This window comes from Arachis hypogaea, chromosome 1 (genome assembly GCF_003086295.3).
Source record: "Arachis hypogaea cultivar Tifrunner chromosome 1, arahy.Tifrunner.gnm2.J5K5, whole genome shotgun sequence".
Lineage (NCBI taxonomy): Eukaryota > Viridiplantae > Streptophyta > Magnoliopsida > Fabales > Fabaceae > Arachis > Arachis hypogaea.
In genome coordinates, this window is record NC_092036.1 from 38408181 (window position 1) to 38414280 (window position 6100).

Below are 6100 nucleotides of genomic sequence, written 5' to 3' on the forward strand. Positions count from 1 at the left end.
CTTAATTAACCAAACTAAATATTTGTCATCACAATAAATTAAATAAAACTCTTTAAACCAAAAAATTAGTAATGAATCATAAGTTGCTACGTAAGCTGCTTTTCTTTCCCTATTAATTCTATTGTAAATTTAAGTTTGTTTTTTCAAAATTTGTTATATATATATATATATATATATATATATATATATATATATATATATATATATATATATATATATATATTTTGGGTTTCTCATCGTATCCCCCAACCCGGCAGATCAAGAACTAATCCGCCGCAGTATTGAGCTTCATTTAAAGGTTTGTCGCTGGCCAATGAGTTGTTTATTTTATTTTAAAATTTTAACTTCGATCATATTTCAAAATTTAAACTATGTCAGATTTAATAACATATAAACCCTAATAACTATAAAATCGTTATTGCAGCACAAGTCTGGTCCGTTAAAAATAAGGTCTCATTTAATCTACTTCTTACTAATTGTAATATTTAATTATTTAAATTCCGATAAAAAAATATTTAATTATTTAAATCAATGACTGAGATTTATTAAAAGAAATTTAACATGTCAACAATTAGCTCATTTAGCTCGTAAAATAATATTTTTTTTGGATCTAACTCGCAAAATAATATTGATTGAGAGATTTATTTCAGCTACATGAGTAGGCTACAGGCCCAACAAGAGAAAGAAAAGAATAAAAGAGAAACCCAAAAAGCAGACATAAGAGTAGTAGCAGAGTGGTACAGTTTCTGAGGCGGTGTGTCTATTGACGCATAGCAGTTACCACTTACCACGATAATAGTTTGCGTATTGCGATTGCTTCTTCTGTTGTTTAAGGTATGTTTCCATTCCCTTATTCTTCTTCAATGAATGCTATGCCTGTGAGACATTCCAAATCACTCTCTAATCGCAGATTCCCACGTTCTTTGCATCATTGGTTTCCTTATTTTATTGTTAATAGTTTTAATTTGATCGTGAATTTAGTATTTTTGTGCTTCAAATTGAGATTAGGATTCTAGACATAGACGGATCAATATATCCACATTTTAAAGCTACAAAAATATACAAGTAATATTCAAGAGTTTAATTTTGATATACTGTTAAGTAACGTAATTTATGCAGTTGGTTCAATTATTTTTGATGACTTGACACTATGTAATTGGAATTGGATACCTAAAAACTGTTTTAGTGCATTAAAATTAAATTTATAGGCTAATTTATATCTCCTTGAAAATATACAAATAAAAGAATCCTTCAAAATTCTCATGTCTTTACGTGAATTCACATTGCAGAATGAAATCAGAATCGAAAAGAAAGAGTGACAAAGCCCGCAATTGTAGCCATGAAAAACCTTCATGCTTTGATAGTTTTGCTGAAATGTCAAATGCTCTGTTAAATTCTGATATCACCATAAGAAACCAAAGTTCTTCCAATATTCTTGGTTCTGCAACTAATCAAGATCCTAATTCAATTCAATCTCTCTCAAAAGGTTAGTGTTTCGATTTTTTTTAAATTTAAATTCAATAATAATCTTGAAATCATTGTGAGTATCTTTTTATTTTTTAATTATAAATTTAAACTTAACATGTGTAACAGATTGTTATGACTTTAGTAATTTATTGAAGACATTGAATTACATAGAGAAGAAGAATGCGAAACGCATAATCGTTGTTAAGAGGGTTGATAAGAAAAAAGAAAAGAAAATGAAGAGGAAGAAGGAGAAGGAGGAATTTCAAATAATAAAATTCTTGACAATGAACCCAAAGAAGCCGTTTGAAAGAATTGTAAGAGTAAAAGGTGGAAACAGAAAGGAGCAAAATTCAGAGAAAAACTCAGATAATCAATTTGGCTTGGAAGAGTTTCTTGATGCTGTAAATCATATCTTAGAACAAGGATTCATATTAAGAATAAGAATACTCAACAGAAAGAACCAAAACACAAATAAATTTGGTTGGCTATCATATTAGAAGAAGAGATTTTTCTTCTAATTCAAACATTAGTGACTGTATGTCCGTCAAGATTTATATTCCGTCCAAATTTATATTTCTCTTACTTTTAGAGTAGATAAGAACTTCTAACCGTGATGTCATGATAAAATCTTGTTAGATAAGAACTTCTAAATTTATATTTAATTTGTTTTTCCTGTGTTTTCTCTTGCTTTAAATTTAGTGTTTAAAGATTTTTTTTAACCAATTCTTGTAAGATATTAGTCCATTTGTTTTTCGTGTGTTTTCTCTTGCTTTTAGTTTTAGTGTTTAATTTTTTTTTTGGGACAAATTCTTTTATATGTCGTAAAAGGAGAGTGAGAAATTTGTATTCAATAGAAGATAATATAATTTTTTTAGGGTTAATATTTAGATTGATTTTTAAAATTGTATTTATATTTTAGAGTGATTCCAGAATTTAGACAAGATAAGTGTGGATAATATTTTGATAGTTTCATTACATATTTTTATTTTGTTGATATCCAAATTTAATCAAGTTGGCTTAAATCCAATAAAAATCACTAACAAAAGATGCCAATCACACACTTTTTTTTTGTGTTTTTTTCTTTTTCTTTTCGCGCATTATTTCGCCTCCTCCTTTTTCTATTAATGTTGTTATTACTATATTTTATTTTTATTTCTTCTTCACTTTCTCTTTCTTATTTATTATTGCAGTTATTTTTTATTCTTTATTTGATTTTTTTAATTCTTATTAAAATAGTAAAATAAGAAGAAATTATGAAAAAATAAAATAAAAAATAAAAAAATGATGAAAAAGAAAAAGAAGAAGATGATGAGAGAGATGAGGAAGCATTTTGAATGATGCAGAATTTATAAAAAAATACTAAAATTTTTTAGCAATAATATATAAATTTCTTAATTTTGATACTTAAATTTTGTGATAAAACACAAATGTGTTTTGTAATGATACATATTTTTGCTTTTTATTATTTTTTTGTTTTTCTTTTTTTTAGGAGTATTTTTTTTTATATTAGACTTGAATAAACATGTCTGTACTAAATTATAATCTTATTTAATTGAATAAATGTAGGTTCACATTTATTGGAGTGAATTCTTAGTAAAAATAAAATAGCACCAAAATTTGTTTAAAGTGACACCAGAATTATACAATGATACAGAATGTAAAAAGTAAATTGATTATAAAAGATTACATTGACTCTATAAAATAAAATAAAATAACACCAAAATTACTTAAAATTGACACTAGAATCTCAATAACACAACACAAAAAAAAAATATTAAATCTTTCTAAAAACATTACACATTCAATGATTTGAGTGCTTATTTCATAAAAAGTAACACATAAATTTTTAAAAAATAATATCGAAATGTCTTCACTTTATTATCAAAAATATAAATGATGTGATAGAAATAAGAATTTATTTCATGAAGACATGTTTTAAATTCACAAATTTTAATAAAAAATAAATGAAAAAATTTGTTGATAGCGCATTGAAATTAAGTAGAATAAATGCAAATTTTTGAAAGAGAATGAACATTGATATTTACGTATAAGAAGAAGATGACGTATCTAATATATAAAATAACACATAATTTTTAAAAAATAATACCGAAATATTTTAACTCTAACGTTGAATTTTTCAACTAAATGATGTAATGGAACTAAAAATTTATTTCATGAAGATTTGAGTGGCAGATTTATAAATTTTAATAAAAAAATAAATGAAAAAATCTATAGATAACACAGTAAAATTAACTAGAATAAGTACAAAAATTTGAAAGAGAATGAATAAAAAAAGAAGAGGAGAAGAAAAGAAAAGAGGAGAAAAAATTTAAATACAAAAAGGAGGATCAGAGGAGAAGGAGGCAGCGTGGTGACAAGAACAGACAATAATAAAAAAAAGTGAAAAAAAGGAGAAGAAGAAAAAGCACCAAGAAAAATGTAAATAGTAAGAAAAAGAGCATGTGTAGGAATGTGAACACTCATTATAAGAATTTTGTTGGATTTGATTAATTACATTTATATTAATAATTATGAATAATAAAAAATATAATTACTTTAAATATAAGTAAGTATAAAATTAAAATAATATCTAAAAAAATTATTATACATTTTTACTATATAATTGATAATTAGTATTTAAAATAAAGGTAAAGTATACTTTTTGTTCCTTGAATTTGGCAAAAGTTTTAAAAATATCTCTAAGTTTTATTTTGTTTCAATTTTGTCCTAAAAATTTTCGATTTGCATCAAATATACTTCCGATGGCTAAATTTTCTAAAAATTTAAAACCAATCTAACAATAATGTATGAAAAATATGCTTGATTTACTTATATTGAGGGTTGTTTTTATAAAATTGTTGTTGAATTTGTCTTAAATTTTTTGAAAAATTAGCCATCAGGAGTATATTTGATGCAAATAGAAAACTTTTAGGACAAAATTGAAACAAAATAAGATTTATGGGTATTTTTGAAATTTTTTTCAAACTTCAAGAACAAAAAGTATACTTTATCCTTAAAATAATAAGGAACAACATAGCTTATTGGCAAGGAGAGCATGTAGGCACAAAGACCCAGATTCAAACTACATCTTTATTAATTTTGGAATTTTTTCTCGAACGGTTCGGTTGAACTGGTTTTTACATCTTTATCAATTTTAAAATTTTCTCTCGAATGATTCAGTTGAATCGATTCTTACCAACTTTGACCGGTTCTATTCTTTAGGCGATTCAGAGACTGGATTGGACTGATTAGGAGTCCAATTCACCGATTTTTCGGCCGATCCGATTCGGTTCTTACAACTATGTATAATACACTCTTAAAGTAATATCACTATTTTTTTAATTTTACTTCTTATTATCATTCAACACACAAATAGAATGAAAATACTTACTAAAAAAGAAGAATGAACAAAATTTAACAGAAAGACAAAGAAATGGAGAAATAACAAATAGAGAATAAAACAAATCATTTTATAAGTTTTTTATTTGAATAGATTGAAACTCTTGAATTCTAAAACTTTTAAAATTAAAAAAACAGAAAAAAAATCGACATTGGCTATTTCAATTTTATATTAAAAAGCAATTGAATGTTGAGCCGTTAATTCCTTTAAAATAAGATTCCGCTATTGAACATCATCTGTGCCGATAAACTCGAACACGTTGCTTATTAGTCGGAATCGAAATAAACAATAAAAATAACTATTACGTACAATGACCTAATCAAACGGAGCCACTCATCTACTAAATGAGAGATTCCCATAACAATCTCATACTATAAATCTCAGATAATGGAAAAACTAATATTATCAACCGAAACATACGACTATATAAAAGTATGAAAAGTTTTCAAATATACCGATATACGGGTGTTTCAGTGATTTTTAATTGTTAATCTTGATTATATATGTTATATATATTTTTTATAATTAAAATCAGCAGTTAAAATCACTGAAACATCGATATATTGAAAATTTTTCTAAAAGTAATCATGTAAACAAAAAAGGTATGAGAAAAATACCGATTCTTAGCTCTCATTCATTTTTCTAATATTATACTAACTTAAAATATCTTTGGAGGTACTCACCTCCTTCTATATTCTTAAAAAGGTCGACATATATTTCCTCATTAACACGTGACCAAAATCTTCTTCTGGTTAGCAATTAAGACTATACATCGGCTACACTGAACAAAACGAAATGTTAGTTTCATTTAAAAAATCATGCACTTCATAAAACTATAAAAGTCTACTAATTTTACTTAGGAGTAGCAACACCATTCGAATCCGTGAATACCCACCCGTCCCTATCTGTTCGGGACGGATAATTACATGCTCTATTATCGGGACGAATTTTTAATGGGACGTGTTCTTGAGCGGGACGAGACGAGATCAAATTTAGGTTAAACCCGTCCCGTTATATATATATATATATAAAAGATAATTAGTAAAATGATTAATAATATTGTATCATATTTAAATTTTTATTTTAATTTATGTTATGTATGTAATGATAGTTATATAAATTTTAGAATTTAATTTTATTTGTTGGATTTTAATAATTATAGGGATAAGTAGAGGTGGAACGAGTACCCACAAAAAATTTAACTTTTTACTATTCGCTAATAAAAACAGGACA

General features: G+C 25.6%; 1 long non-coding RNA gene across 1 annotated transcript; it reads left to right on the forward strand.

Annotated features, from left to right (window-relative positions):
- Positions 1–704: 704 nt before the first annotated feature.
- LOC112802584 (uncharacterized) lies at positions 705–2136 on the forward strand. The gene is made up of 3 exons (XR_011880521.1): positions 705–834; positions 1290–1486; positions 1594–2136. It is a non-coding gene; the product is annotated as an uncharacterized lncRNA (long non-coding RNA).
- The last annotated feature ends 3964 nt before the right edge of the window (positions 2137–6100 follow it).